Source organism: Podarcis melisellensis, assembly GCF_964234715.1.
Source record: "Podarcis melisellensis genome assembly, chromosome: 10".
In the NCBI taxonomy this organism is placed as follows: Eukaryota; Metazoa; Chordata; class Lepidosauria; order Squamata; family Lacertidae; genus Podarcis; species Podarcis melisellensis.
In genome coordinates, this window is record NC_138542.1 from 35,319,059 (window position 1) to 35,335,812 (window position 16,754).

Consider the following 16,754-nt stretch of genomic DNA (forward strand, 5'->3'; position numbering starts at 1 on the left):
GGAGATAGAGAAGAGGGCGGAGGGGGACGTGGAGAGAGAGAGAGAGAGAGAGAGAGAGAGAGAGAGAGAGAGAGAGAGAGAGAGAGAGAGAAAATCAGGTCACCCGGGCGACTGCCTTTCCATTGCAGAGCTTGAGCTTAAGGTGGAGAGAGAGAGGTTCTGGGACACAAACACCCAGTCTCTCTCTCTCTCTCACACACACACCCTTTGACAATTCCAAAGACCAGTTTGATGTCCTTGGTTGTCATTCGCAGGGAACTCCCTCCCCAGCCCCCCCCCCCAGCATCTCCCCGCTGGAAGAGAGCGCTGGGCTGCTGGGCGGAGGCGGGAGGAGGCGAGAGCAGAGCGATGGAAAGGCGAACGTAGCCATGGGATGGGCGCAGCTGCCGCCTAAGCAAAGCCCCACCTAGGAATCCGGCCCGCGGATTGGCCGCGCGGCGAGCAAGCCCCGCCTCCCGGCCAATGGGGTCGCGGCGGCTGGGCGATGATGCTCTTGCCTCGCTGTGGAGGGATTCCTGGAGAAGCTGCAGAGCCCGTGATGCTCCGGCCTCGGCTCGGCCCGGCCCCCCTCCCCGCCCGGCGCCTCTCCTCCCCCTCCTCCTAGCCAGCCAGCCTGCCTGCCTGCTTGCCTGCCTGCCTGCCTGCCAGCAGCGGCTGAAACTTAACCCCCAACGCAAAGCCCAGCTCGCTGCGAGCCGGGGAGGGGAGGGAGGGGGGACACTACGCGGACCTGCTCCTGGCGCCGGTGTGCGTGCGTGCGCGCGCGGGGTGTGTGGGAGGTGACTGGCGTCCCCGCACACTTTTGAGTGCCATTATTATTTTGGCGGGGCTTTGTTATTGAAGTCTGCCATCCCGGGAGAGGCGCAGCGCGCGAGGGAGAGAGCGAGAGCGAGAGAGCAAGGCTCTGAAGGACAGAGCGCGCCCGCTTCGCCGGTTGCCAGGTAAGGCAGCGAGCGTGGAGCGGCATTGCTTGCTGCTGCTGCTGCTGCTGCTGCTTGGAGGGGCTTCTTGGCGGCTCCCTCCCGCCTCCTGGCTCGGCCGGGGTCTCTCGGAGTGTGTGTTTGTGTGTGCGTCGTGTCTCGTGTCTGTGGAGAGAGAAGGAAGCTGGGAGCCGGGCTGAGGAGGAGCACCCGGGTGGCCTCTCTCCGGAAAGGGCGACTGGCTGGGGCGGGGGGGGAGGGCAGCACATGTTTCTCCCTCAGACCCTGGGATAGCAGTTTGGCCCCTGGCTGCTGACTTGGGGGAAGCAACGGCGGTGAGAACGGTGGGGCGAAGCTGGGCTGGGTGGACGTCTGACAATCTCCACCCACTCCGCTCCGAAAAGCCCTCCACCCATCTACTGTTTCTCTTCTGGAGGAAAAGTCAGCTGGTGGGTGACATGGGGTGAAATGGAAAGATGGGGAGGGGAGGAGACGTGGGGCGGACGGGGGGGGGGGATGAATCCTGCCTGCAACCCAGTGACGGAAACAGGCTCAAAGCAGTGTCCAGAGCAATGAAACTGCTTCTAAGGCAGGAAGCAGATCTTCAAAGCTCCTGCTGACGGGTTGAAGGGGAATCAGCTTCCGAAAGGATCTGTTTGCTACTTGTTTTCCTTTTCCCCGAGGGAACAACAACAACAAAGGGGGTGTTTTGGGGAAAAAAAGTTAATTGCAGTTCATTTTTAAAGTGTCGACCCCTCTGATTTCACATCTCTTCTCCTAACCATTGATTATTTGATAAAGAAAGAGTTTCTGCATCAACAATTTCCAACATCAGGTACTAAACCAACCAACCCTCAACCCCCAATATGTTTGATTAGCAGCTTAAGATTTCAGTTGCATCCTTTCTGATGCACAGCATTGTAAGCTTTGATACAGAAATAGGTGTTATTCTCCGGCAGTATTCCCTAAAGGACGGGCAAGGTTTTGGTTGTGATGGTTGTGGCAATGGCACATGACTAAAGTGATGCTTTTGAAAATACTGATTGTCATGGCTCTCTGATCTACCCTTCCTTGTAAGATCTTAAAATTTGTATTTACATTAAGCATGCCCCTTTATTTCTCCTTCATAGTTTTCTTAGTCTTTTTGCTTCGTCTTGGTGCAATTTATAATGGCCTGTTGATAATATATCCATGCCATATGGTATTAGTGGTGTGGTTAAAAACAAAATGCATGTATGCTTACTTGCATGTTAACAAAAAGTTAAAGAAGTAAAAAAAAGTTATGGAATTGGTTATTTTCTCCCTTAATAATACGGTGTCTCTTGATGTTTTCTTATGAAGACATCAAGCTGCTTACTGGAGTATAGTACGTAAATTAAGCAAACTCATTGGAATGAGGCTTCATAGCATTCTGTAATCTTCAGCATCCTGTAATTCAATCATTGCTGATACAAGCTGCCTTTTACCATTATTCATCAGACCCAGCTGAGTGATTTCTGTCAGATGGGAAGTGGTAGGAAGAAGTCTCTAGGTAAATGTAACTGGAAAGCTTTCCAAGTAGAGTTCTAAATGAGCAGAGAATAAAAATACACGGCCACAATCTGTAGACGGTATTAGCATTCTAATAAATCTTTCCTTCCAATTGTCATGGGAGACGTCAAGTTTTGTTTTCTTAATGTTGATTTGTGACTGGAGGAGAGAAACGGACCTCTGTGCTTCTGACCTTGTGAATTTTAGTAGAAAATGCCATATTTCAGCAGCTGTTTCCATGTTTTTCAAACACTCTGGGTTCCCTTCAGAGGTCAGCCAGTATATAGTCATTTTAGATACTTAGGTGTTTTAACCCCACAGCATGAGCCTTATTTGTGCAACCACATTTCGAGCCGATGAAAAGCTGTCCTAGTTTTGCCCAGATTCTCTGTGTCTTCTTGACTATTGTTAATGGCAAGAGTTATTTTTAATTCTAAATCGGATATAACAAACAGATTATAAGGACAGACGTTCGGTTGAGTCAACAGAAAGCCTCACAGGGTTAATCTTAAATCCTACGTTTAAAACCACAGCAGCTGAAACTTGATGTTTTAAAGAGATATCATCTAGCTGTGCTGGCAGTGAATTATATCTGCTAAATATGTGTATGTTTGACATCCATTCATTATGCTGGAATGGAGACAGAAAGCAAAACCTTCAGGAGACTTCAGATTGCTAAGAAATACAGTGTCTCAAATGAATAAGTACACCTGATCTATTCCAGAGGGATAGCTATGCTCATCTATTGTGGCAAAAGCAATGAAAAGTCTTGTGGCACCGTGAAGGCTAGAATATTTAAGGCGCTGCAAGACTTTTTCTTATTTACACCTGACCTAGTTTTATGTCTAGGGAGACATTTAGGAGTTGTTGCTGTTTTAGTCTGGGGGAAAGAAGTGTCTGCCTAGGGTGAGGTCTAGATTAAGGTAGCATATTACTTTGTTCTGGTACCTTGGAATGTATGAAACATACATGACTTGAGAATTGAGAAGTAGAGTGGGGAGTCACCCACAGTACTCATCTGCACTGGTGTATTTCCATTGAATTGTCAACGAGTCTACTCCATTATAAGAGGTCTTCGAACCTAATTTGTTTCTAGTAAAAACCATAACAGGAGGCAGATGCTGTGAACAGAGCAAATTTTGAAATAGAGCCACAGGACATAGGATAATGGCATGCTGTTGGAAATTATGAGTCTGTTGCAGTTGCAAAAGCATGAAATTCTTCTCTATAGCTATTTCACTCCAACCTAATCTTCCTACACATTAAAAGAGTGCTTAAGTGAGCTTTGTTAATGAATGATGACAACCTGCTAGCTCTGTTTTAAGGGATTTTATGCCAGAATTAGGAGTTTGATCCCACAGTTCAAAGCCTGACTCTTCTCTCCCCCTTCCCACTAAGCAAATACAAAATATGTCATGCTTAACCCATCTGACAGTTGTTCATATCAAATATATAACAAGAATTATGGGATAAAGCTGTATTGTATGTTGATGGTTCGTAAGACTGCTGAAATATCTTGCATGGAGTTTGTAGCAAAGGTTGTTGGAGAGATACAGAGGTAGAAGGGGACTACTTGATGGAGAGCTGAGAAAAGTATATACATATTTGTCCAGTTACTAGAATAATACTAATAACCAAATCAAGGTTAATGGTAATTGATGGATTTATACAGTTAGTTTATTACAAATATTGTGCAGAATTTTTAAAGACATGTTTTACAAGTTACCCTTCTTGAAGCCCCAATATGATTGATGTGGCTTTAGATGGAAATTGAAACATTTGTTCATGTTGTAGCCTTTTTTTGTTTATACAATGATAAATGAGGATTAAAAAACAGCAAACTCAGTTTTATTATTTGAGACATACAGTATTCTGAGACTGAAGTGTTAAAATACTCAACAAGCAAGTGTACAAATACTCCCATAAGGTATTATGAAAGTTGAGTTCTATGTGTTGCTAAATATTGATGATGACTATATATTTTTTTCCAGCCAAGGCACTATGTCTAGTATTCTAATGGTGACTCCCCCCCACCCTGATAATACTATATATATTTCTCAGAGTTGTAGACTCTGTAACCTTAGTATACAATTCTAGAAGTAAAAAATGTATGAATAAAGCTGCAATTCTCTACCTACTTACCGAGATGTAAGCCCCATTAACTTAATAGGACTTACTTCTGAGTAGGCATGTAGAGGAATGGCGGTAATTTGCATTTTGTTGGTCCTCTAAAAGATTTGTTTGTTTGAGTATTATTCTGTATCCAGAACAGCTTAATTTCTTAGAAATTCGTACACGAAAAGCTTTTGAAATAATGCGTGGACGTGTATGTACCTATGGTATTTATAAAGAATGCTTCACCTTAAATTGTTTAAGTGACTAAATACAGTATTATGTAAGCAAATATTTTGGGGATTTTTATGTACAAACGTAATCTGAACAGCTGAAGATAAGTCTTATTTTCATGCTATGCGTCAGTCAGTTGGAGGGGATTTTTTAAAAACCAAATAATATTGTTTCTTGTATAGAAGCATAACACTTGCAAAAAATATGGAGTCTGCATGATTTTTTTTAAGGGCACCTTCAACGATTATTTTGATGCAGAGCTACCAGATAGACACAGTACTAATATACAGTCCATCTAAATTTTAGATTCTAAATCTTCCCATTGCCTAGGATTTAGGTGGATTTGAAGAGAGGTCATTGTGTGAAAAAGTTATCACTCAAACAAAATGTAATCTTTTGCAGAGTTCATAACAGAAGTGGGAGATTTACAAATGCACAGGTCTTGTGTGCATTTCAGTTTGAAACAGCTATGCGTGTTTGGGTTTTTCTTTGTAACATACCGTGTAATGATAAAAGCATTTCAGCTTTCCATCCCAGTTTTCATTAGCGGTAGTCCCATTGACCATGGTGAGCTTACTCTAGAAAAAACTGTTTTGAGGATTGCGACCCAAACCTCTCAGACAATATCAGTTTTAAGTAGATTGGTTTAAAATTGCTCTAGAATTTTTAGCATTTCTTATCTGTCATTTTTTGTTTGGTTTTAACCAGTTCCTTTAAATGACATCCACGGGGAATTACTTATTTTCTCTTCTAGAGGGAGCTCTGCCTCTCACTTCTTGAATGTGTAGATACTCGAGAAACCTGTAGTCCACTTCTCCTTCAGCCAGAGTTGCCACGGAGAGAAAAATGCTTAAGTAATAAAGCAGCACACAGTAAAATTATTTAACAAGCTAATTATTAAATAGCTGATACTATCTGATACTTTAGAATCCCCAGTGCTTCGCAAACACACATGTACTGATGTCCTTTTGGCAATGTCAAACTAGGGAACATATTTAATATACAAGGCAAATGTAGTATTATGATTGCTATTATAAAATCTTTATAAAGTTCAGTTAAAAGCTTTTGCATATCTGTAGTACAGAATGAGAGTATATACAGTGTTATTTGCAAATGTATGCAGACCGTATGCCTTTTGGAAACATTTTGGTTTTTTATATTATGTTATTCACTTTTATGTTTTGCCTTTTCTGGGACAGACACTGCAGTAGGTATTAGTCACATGTCAAGCAGTCAGCAATATAACTGATAAAAACATAATAATAAAGCCCCATTTTTGAACAGCTGCATCCTTTCTATTAAATGCCAACCCAGCTAACCATGCAATGCAACCCCATCTACTCTGAAGTAAGTCTCATTGAGTCCAATGGGACTTGCTTCCGGGTAGGTGGGTCTAGGATTGCAGCCAACAAAAGTTCTTACTGTGCTTCTTGCTCTGTACTTAGGATTTGGAAGCATCCAAAGGATTATGGGGGCAGCACCCAGCCTATTCACATATTTTAGATCTCCTCGCTAGGCACAATGAATACATTGATAAGTGGGTATTCACAAGTGGTCCTAAAGAATTCAGTGGGACATGGCACAAGATGTACACAGTTTGTGTGTGTGCTTGTGAAATATATGTAATTTTTTTTTCATCTGCTGTACCACTCCAGTAAAAAATCCTTATGTCATGAGGCCATACTTTTGGACAAGCAGCAGTAAAGTATACACACATTAGACAGTGAGAAGTACAGTATAGTTAAATGGGGATACACAATTGACTTGTGTGACTGAGTGACTCAGACAAATCTGGTTGGATAATAACTTTGGTGCAGGCTTGATTATGCTTATCCAACAACTTGCTTGTGTAATGAGAATAAATTACCACCTGAAAACCTCAAAACAGAGGAAGACAGTGGGGTTGAAATTTAATTCCTTCAGTGAAAATTTTTTCTTAACTGCTTTCCATGGAATAATAATCCTACCTGCTTTTTTAAAATTAGGTTGGATACTTCCTTTGTTATCCCACCTAATAAAAAAGCAGATAGGATAGGTCTTTGCAGCCACTGTGGGTACTGTGATTCTCCAGCAGTTTGACTTCATGCCCAGAGGTGCACTCCATTATTTCTCGAGACCAAAGGATGCCAACAACTTCCTTTGTTGCCTGTCTTCAGCAACTTCATCTACGTTGATGACAATTGTGTTTGCCCCTTATACAAAGATTAGTTATGTTATTTCTCCATAGGAGAGCAAGACTGGTGACCGCTTCCAAAGGACGAGACAATTTTTTGTTGCTGCTGCTGCTACTGAGGACCTTTTTAAATATAAATGTCCCCTAGTCCCCCACTGCTGTCATGGAGCTATAAGATCTAGGAAGTTCTGTATTTTGTTTTATACTGTTGCTATATAATTGCTGGTGTTTGCTGCCAGCTGATACAGTTGAGCAAGGTCTCTGGACCCATAGGATAGTCATGAAGCTGTAATCAAACCAAAAAAAATTCCTTCCAGTAGCACCTTAAAGACCAACTAAGTTAGTTCTTGGTATGAGATTTCGTGTGCATGCACACTTCTTCAGATGCGAAGAAGGTATCTGAGAAAGTGTGCATGCACACGAAAGCTCATACCAAGAACTAACTTAGTTGGTCTTTAAGGTGCTACTGGAAGGAATTTTTTTTGTTTTGACTATGGCAGACCAACATGGCTACCTATCTGTAAATGAAGCTGTAATGTCTATCAACTTTGCCCTTTGATGTGGAGGCTATTAGCCGTGATGGCTGTGTTCTACCTTCACTATTAGAGGCAGTGTTCTTCTCAATACTAGTTGCTGGGAATCGCAGGTGGGCAGAGTGCTGTTGCACTCCTGTCCTGCTTGCTGGCTTCCTGCAAGCATCTTGTTGGCCTCTGTTAGAACATAATGTTGCTTTAGAAGGGCCATTGACCTAATCCAGCAGGATCTTCTTATGTTAATATGTTTGCTACTTCACCTCTTCTGCAAGTAACTATAACAAACCCACAAACCTAGCACAAACATTGCCTGGCCAGATAGAAAGTTAGAACTCATCATTGTGATGTAGGGGTTCTTGGTTTTATACAGATTGCAGGTTTTGAGGTGTACCTCTTAGTCTTAGGGGGTTGAATCTAATGGTAACTTTGCAGTAGCAAGGAGGTGCTTATGTTAATGTGACAAACAGCATCTAGCTTTTGCTGATTCCCCTATGCTGACTGCAGTTGTTTGCACCCTAACCCACACCCTTCCAGAGGATCTGCCAACTAGAGCATTTTTAAGGGGTTCCAGGGGGCTGCAGTGAGTAGAGGTTTTTTTAAAAGCAAAACTCAGGTGCCTTAAGTTGCACAAGTAGACACACTTTTCGTTGGTGCAAAACCCTGGTGGATACAAACCAGGACTTTAGCCACGCTCAAAATATATATTCCAAGTTTCTGAAATTGTTGGCTGATGTTAATGTTTAATGGGTTAAGTGCTCTAGAGAGCACTCCTTCTTATGCTGAATGGGAATGTGTGCATTTGTGTGAGCAGGTGAGTGGGGTCAGGTGGCACTCCAGGGAGCAGGGAGTGCGTGATCATCCCCTGCACCTTTTAAAAAAAATTTCAAAGCTGGTAAATAATAGTACTAGGCTGAAAATACAATTATTTCATTTGAACTTGTAAAGTGTTTAGTGGAAAGAACAAAGTCATAAGAGGGGAAAACAGAGGTCAAAGACCTCAATGGAGGTCAAATAAATCTTCATGGTAAACTGCTTAAGGCTTTCAGCAGCCTTGTACTGCATCTTGGTTCATTTTTAAAAATGGTTTACAAAGTGAAATTAGAATGCTGTTTTCTGTACTGATGTGTATATACAAGTCTCTCCTTTTTGGTAGTTTCCTGATTAACTGCTGAAAGAAAAGTGTTCCAAGAAAGCCACATAGATGAGGGGGGAAAGCTTTAAGGGACCTAATCCATCTGGCTTGATTGTGATTTTCCAGACTTCTAATTTGTTTTTACTAAATGTACTGAAAATAAGACTACCAAGTTGGCCTTGCTTGTTTAAAATAGCTGCGGTAATAAATGTATACTATTTGCATATATATTAATCATTGCTTATAAATATTGACAAACATATTATTCAGCTTAGAAGAAAAGGTACTGGCTTCTTTGTAAAAATGTTTAGTGACTATTGGAGTTAAGTGCTGAGCATGTTAGCTTAACGCAAAAGTGCTATTAAAAGCTGTAACCTTATAAAAGGATGTTTCTCACCCAGATCACACCAGCTGGCTTGTAGAGGAACAAACTGTTCATTAAGAGGGATCTGTCCAATTCCTGAAGTCGTGGCTGCGGTGCTTGGAAGGGTTCAACCTTGCCACCAAAATGTCTTTCTCCTTTTTCGTCCAGTTGTTTGGTCTTTCTCCTGCTAAATTTCTGAATAAAATATATTAATAACCCCATACAAAACTGAACACTAATTCTTGGCATAATGTTGCTCTGCAGTCAAGGACCTATTGTAATTCTCATTTTTAATGTGAACAGCCGATTCTGAGGGATTGATAATAAATCCAGTTTAATTTGCATTAGGCTGAATCTTTGTTCTAAGTAGGGCTTTTTGTTGTTTGCTAGGAAAGCAGCTATTCTAATTTTTGGAGGCATCAGATTATTATTTTTCAGATTTCACTAACAAATGGACAGATTTACACTGATGCATCTCTATATCTCATCATTTCCTTTTTTTTTTAGGGTGTTCCTCCCAACATACTTGGTTTGGCTGTTACAGATGTCTCATAGGTGTCCTTCTCTGAAGTTCAATTTAGCCTGTTAAAAGCATTCCAATATAAAGACAGGAAATCCATTACTATTACACATTTTCAAGGGTGAAGAGAAACAAGAAGTTGCCTACATGTTTAACCTGCAGCCTTCCAGATGTTTTGAGTTGGGCTGGATGGAAGTTGTAGTCTGCAACGTCTGGAGGGCACCAGGTTGATGAAGGACAATGTACAAAATAATTGCTTCAGCTTTGGGGTCTGTTTTTAACATTCCTGCTCAGAGTGTTAAAGTGGCATTTCCTCCTTTTGAAGATTTGATGCCTAAAAATGTTTTGAATGTCTAGGTTTGATGTTAGGAGGCTAATGCAGCTGTTAAAATGCTTCAGGCACGTGCTTATTTAGGAGAACAAAAGTGTGAGAATTTGCTCATTCTCACATGGTTCCTGGCAGAAGGATACTGTCACATGAAACTTCCAGAAAAAAATGAATCCACATTTTTCTCATTCTAATGGGAACATACTCAGTGATAGAGATGTCCCTAATGCAGAACAGATATTTTGGCTGTGTCGTCGCTATTTAATATTAGAGATTTATTTGAAATGTCTGTTTTTTTCTATTTTACAACATGCCTAAAATCCAACAAAATGGACAGTGAGGATACTCAGAAACAGATTGCGCTGTTTGAGGGAGTTGAAATGCCATCTTCCTGGTAGCAGGATTGCTGCCACTCACCAGGAGAAAAGGGGAGAAGAGCAAGGTTGTGGAGAGGCTGGCACAGACCACACCAACCTCACTGATGGCATCAACCTTGCCTCCAGGAAGCTAGCATTGCAGCTCTGTCCCAATGGACGAGTTGTTTCCGGGGTGATGGTGGTATTCAACTATCTTGCTGGGTGGGCTTCCTGTCTCAGCTGCTGCACTTAGTGGAAGTCAAAAAAGGCACTATTGAATGGTGTATACAGTGGTACCTCAGGTTACAGATGCTTCAGGTTGAGAACAGAAATCACGTGGTGGCAGCACGGTGGTGGTGGTGGGAGGCCCCATTAGCTAAAGTGGTACCTCAGGTTAAGAACAGTTTCAGGTTAAGAATGGACCTCCAGAACGAATTAAGTTCTTAACCCGATGTACCACTGTATAGTAATCTTGCTTTCAGATGTCCCAAATGGAACTCTGTGCTTAATGTCTTAGCATTACTGGTCTCAGAGGAAACTATTCTAGCCTGGATGTGACTGCCCAGAGAGGGAGGGGGCATAGCTCAGTGGTTAAGAACGTGCAGTTTCAATCCCTGACATCTCCAGTTAAAATGATCAGTTAGTGGGTGATACAAAAGACCTCTCTGCCTAGTACCCCAAAGAGCCACTGCCAGTCAGAGTAGGCAGGACCGGGCAAGACGGATGGACAGCTTGGTGTGGTATAAAGCAGCTTCCTATTTTCCCTGTATTCCTCAACCAGGCTGTTGCTGATGTTTCTCACAATTGGTATGCATAATGGGTCCTTCCCCGGCACTGCAGGGTTCTATCACATTCTCCCCCGCCCCTGCTGAAATTAGGCTTGGGGTACAATTTTGGTGAGAGAACTATTTCCTTTTCAGCTGTGCTCCCACTTCACAATTATGCTACCAACAACCTTTTATGGGTCACAATGGAAACAAGTCATGGCATGTTCATGGTGGCCATGACAGTTTCTCCAGTTTGCCAAATGGGTCCATGGGTATGCAAAGGTTAGTGACCCCAGTATACTAATTAATATGTTACCTGCATTGACTCATATGTACAAGTGGCATCTCAAGGGAGTGGTCTACTTGTATAACTCAGTGATTGCACTCACAGAAGATTGCTTCAGTTTTCAGTGTACCTGGTTATGGAAGTGTCCTCTTTGATCTTGATGTGCCATTTCCCTGAGATCCTATGGGATGAAGTGAGGTCTAAAAGTAGACCAAAAATACTGCTCCAATGGTTAAACCACCTGTGTGTAAGCAGATATTTGCTTGTATCTGCTGGCTTAGGTGTAAGTGTCTCTCTGCAAGTTCTGCCGCAATAGGAATGTGGTGTTAGGTGTCTAAGTCTGAAACCAAAGCTGGAGAACCAGTGGCTGTCTAAATGTTGTTGGACCACAATTCCCATCATCCTTGATCATTGGCCATGCTGCCTGTGGATGATGTGAGTTGGCATTTGACACTGTTTGGTTCTCTAGCTCTGCCTAACTCTCTCTCTCTTTGTACTTTTAAAACACAGCTCTGAAAGTGATCCCTGGAGTCAATGCATTTAAATATATTTGACCTGTAAAGATTGCTCTAAATCTTAGCATACCTTTAACTGAATTACAATAAATAGTGAAGAAAGGTTCACAAATCAAGTTTTACATTGTCAATCATCTAGACAGGGCAGGCTTAAATGTCTTGACCAGGTATTATTTTTCTTTATGTTCCTTCTCTTGTCGTGGTTTTAAGGACTTGGCAAGTGATTGAGAAGGTTAGCCTAAAAAAACATATTTCAAAATGCTTGGCATATATTATAATACTCATAAGAAGACCAGTTTCAGCACCAAAGCACCTGGGGGTTGAAAACATGGTGCTTCAACTGTCCCAGAGCTTCCCATTAAAATGGGCAATCCATTCAAGAATTTGGTCCTTTCTGGAGGCCTGTTCATTAAGACAGTTTACAGTTATCGTTAGGCTTTCTTGGCTTCAAAATTGTGCTAGTAATGTGCACGACTGGTTCTTAGGGGTGAGCAGCATGTGGTCTACAGCTTGTGAATGGCACCCCACCAGCTAGACAAAACACAAAGATGGCTTGCCTTTTCTGTTGCTCTCCTTCCTTGCCCAGCCAACACATAGTCCCTGCTAAGACTGTTAAGGCCATCGTGTGGTGGCAGCATTGGCAAAAGCAGAAGGGAAGATGCAAAAGATGAAATGAGTCAGCAAGCAGGGAGGAAAGTAAAGATGCAGGGCAGGGTGGGGAAACTCAACTTCTGGAGATGCCACAAAACAATCAAGGACTTTCGAAATGTTTTGCAGATGAGGGAGGGAAGTGTGACCTGGACACGCATGAGAACCATCAGGCCCGGTGGCCAAACACAATTCTCCAGACCTCTCTATTTGGCCATTGGAATACTCCCCAGGCCATGCCCCCTCTGCCTAGTCCACACCTCTCATGGACTCTGCTTCACACCCTAAGTGTCCTGCCTCACTGTAATGTTCCCTGGATTTTGATAATGCTACTAGCATACATCCCTTGGACGGTTTCCCAGAAGAGTATGTGGCCTTCAAACTTAAAAAGGTTTCCCACACCTTTCATAGGGTGGACAAACTCCCAAATTGGTAGGAAATGCCAGAGATCCCTAAAGGCAGGTAGTTTGAGTTTGATCGATAGTAGGCAATGTGAATCAGGCTGACTGTGCTAGGGTAGAAAACTGGAGCTGTGGTCTGTTTTTGGAAGCAAGCTTGAGTTTCGGGTCACCTGGAGAAAGGGTCCAAATTAATGAGGGAACTTTTACCAAACAGTTATACCTGTATATTTGTGTCAGTCATATGGGTATGAGTTAGGGTCAGATCCTTTCCTTTGGTTTCTTCCAGATGTATAGGAAATGATGTGATCCATTTCCCATATTTTCTGAATGTAAGTGGCCATTCTGTGTCCTATCTTGATTCCCAGTCTGTTGTACCAGCTAGTTAGCAATTCTCCAGTCAGGGCTCTAACCCCTTTGTTCTTTGTCAAACTTTGTAAATGTATTTATTCATTCATTGAATAAGGTAAATTTATTACCTCCCTTCATCTGTAGATCACATATTCTCCATTCGACATACATAGTACTTACTTAGATAGACCCTTTATTAATGAAATACTGTTATGATCGTTTGAAATGCAATTATGTAAAGGACTCATTATATCTGTTTCCCACTAGAAATACCTCCATTATCTGTTTCATAAGCCAAAAAAATTCAGTTTTGTAAGTCAGTTTCCAATTCTTTTATACATCACCAGGGTTCCAGGATTATCATCATACGAATGAGGGCAGTAGGTGATAGATTTAAGACAACCACAACTCCTCAGTGTAAGTCCAGCATACTAGTCTATACCTTGTACAGATGCTTCTTACTTGCTTCGTAGCCATTGCAGAAAGGCCCTAATCAGACTGAATGTTATTAACCTGCCATCTCTGTTTGCCTGTGAGAAGCTCCTTCCATTTTGAGTCTCGACAATTTGCAAAATGATGCATGCTTAGGGACTGTTAGTCATGATTCGTATCCTAGGCAGCAATTCAGACTGACTTTAATGATGAGGGGCCCGTCAAATTGAAGGGATCAGCAACAAAGGTCACAGAAGAGCTCGACCCAGGGTACTTCCAGATGCGAACGATTTAGCAGTAGCCGGTCATTGCTGCTCTGCTTTAAGCTGCACATAGAACAGTAACTTCACTTTGATACTTTTGGAATCCAAATACCATTCCAGCAGCATTGTCAAATTATCAATATCCCTTTCCCTAACCCCAGATGGTGTGGGAACTTAGTATGAGGGTTAATTACTCCCCTCACTGTTTTCCCAGTCATGATTGTTCCCCTGCTGCATTTTTTTTGGGGGGAGAGGGAGGAAAATAGATAGAAGGGCAATGCAATTTGGAAACAGAAGGGTTAAAGTAGTGTAGAATTGATTCCCAGAGAAGAGAGATGAACCGTAGTAAAGGAAATTGCTAGAGCACAATCTATACAGGCCATTATTGACCTGAAGAGGCCAGAACTGCTCCATGATGGGCTGTCCACAGCTAGAGAAAATGGTGAAGCTGTTCCACTGTGTAAAAAACAACAGCCAATAACCTGGGTTTTCTGGGCTGTGGAGAAGGGGACAAGGAAGCTGAAAAGTAATGGACATTTCGATCACTACATCATGCATCCAATACTGTTGCTTGAAACTCAAGTGGCTTTGGTGGCAAAAGGTGCCTTCCATCAACTTTGGACAATGGCCAAGCCATGATAGCTCAGTTGGTAGAACATGAAACTGTTAATCTCAGGGTCATGGGTTCGAGCCACACTTTGGGCAAAACATTGCAGGGATTTGGGCTGGAACTCTCATTCTACAATTCCATGAAGATAGTGATAGCCTAACATATGTTCTCTGTGCTGTGGTTAGATTACTGCATTGTATTTTACTTTTGTTGATGGTTCAGAAACTTCAACTGGTGTGTAATTAAGCAGCCAAGTTGCTCACTGGGGCAAGATGGTCTGAGCACAAGACACCAATGACTGCATTGCCTACCAGTTAGTTTCCAGACCCAATTCAGAGTGCTGATTTTGACTGATAAAGCCTAATGCTCAGAATCCCAATAGCCCAAAGCCTGCCTCCCCTAATGTGACTCAAAACAGAGCCTGCACCAGGCAAAATATACTTGTCCTCCCAGGTTATTGGATCTTTGTTTCCTTCTTATTTTTTAGTGGAGTGGGGTTGAATTGGATCATCTTTTGAGATACATGTGTGTTTTGAGATCTTTTGAAACCCTTGTTTTTATAGTTATTTTAATGTTCATTTTTGTAATTTGCTGCGAGTTTCAATTTTCTGAAAAAAGCAAATGATGATGATGATGTTATAAACAAAAACAGCTGTTCCACAGTGTGGAAGCACCCAAGAAACTAGACCTGAGCCAATGCTTATCCACCAAGATACCTCCGGACATGTTTCCCCAATCCCTGATCCTGTGGTTCCCAGGAAACTCACATATCTTCTCACTTGGGGCCCCACTGCAAGGTCACGAGTGTAGACAATCAACAAGGAGTTATTCAACTCTAACTTAAGTTTCCAGACTTTCCTGTGAATTCTTGCTCAAGATAGGTAGGAAAGAATTGATCATTCTGTTCCTAGCTCATGACAACTGTGTGTATTCAAGTCTTTCTAACCCTGTTTCTACATTAATCTTTAGAAAAGAATCCATATGAAAATTAATATTAAATATATGTGCTTAAATACACTCTTTCATGTATATTAATATGTTTCCTGAGCCAAAAACTATATTGCAAAAGTCATGTAAGTGCTAAGTCTGAAGGATGATTACATTTCAATCTTCATTAATTTGTTCTGTAGTTGGTATGTAGCTGTTAGCCATGATGGCTAAGTGAAACCTCTGTGTTCAGAAGAAGAATGCTGCTGAATGCCAATTGCTGAAAGGGACCTCAAGGTCACCTAGTGCAACCCTCTGCAGGAACCTAACTGCTGCAACATCCCCAGGCATCCAGCTGCTGGGGCTTCTCACTAGGTCACTGCTAGAGACAAGATGATGAGTTATAAATGGCTTAATCTTTAAAAAGACCTCTAAGCAGCGTACAACAGAAAAGCAGTAAACAATATCATAAACAAAAATACTACACAAAAACCTCTAAAACAACAATATAAAAATATTTAAAGAGAAATAAAACAAGAGAAATACATGCAGACATAAAAACCAGAACCTGATCTTATGCATCCTCGAAAAACCTGGCATGTCTTCATAAGGCATCTTAAGCAAAGGAAGTTTGCTGCTTCAACTGTGGCAGAGAGAACAGCATCCCATGGTAGAGGAGCAATAGTGAAAATGGCCCATTTTTGGAACTGAATTTGGATGGAACTCTAGGCACATCAAAGAAGGGCCATTCTCACTCCAACATTCTTTTCCCGCCATATATTCTTAGCTCTAGTTTCACCTCACCCTTTCCTCCAAACCATCAGGGCAGTTACAGTAGGACTCATCACATTTTATTCTCATAACAATGTGTTGAGGCAGATTATGCTGTGAAATAGTAGTCCTCAAAGCCACTTAAGGGCAAAGTGTGGCTTTCAAACCAATGGCAAACCCAGCATTATTTATGCAACTCACTAACTCTCATGGCAGCAATCTGCGTGCCTGTGAGACACTGTGGTTTATTTACTCAAACCACAGCTAACTGCTGGTATCTTTTCAGGGTCTTAGTGATGGAAGATTCTAGCTAGTTTAAAATAAACCACATTATTCAGAGCTGAGCGTTTATGTGCAGATTTGCCTTATTATAGAGAAAATGACGTGTCTGTTCAAGAAATCCCTGCAGAGCTGTCAAAAATGAGCAAACCAGATCCCTGAATTGGGTTTTTCAATGGTAATTAAAACTTTTACAATGAGCTTGTTAGTAAGTCAAAAAGTTGGAGGTGATCCAACTTAAAATGTAGGCCCTTAAAAAAACAACACCTTATCGTATCTTAAAAATATCCTGCAATTGAGCATAA

General features: G+C 41.9%; 1 protein-coding gene across 1 annotated transcript in view; it reads left to right on the top strand.

Moving 5' to 3' along the window:
* Nucleotides 1–514: 514 nt before the first annotated feature.
* SYT1 (synaptotagmin 1) overlaps nt 515–16,754 on the top strand; it is a 331,664-nt gene continuing 315,424 nt past the window's right edge. The window contains exon 1 of the mRNA XM_081928748.1: nt 515–941. The gene's annotated coding sequence lies outside the window, so the exon portion shown is untranslated. The remainder of the gene's footprint in view (nt 942–16,754) is intronic.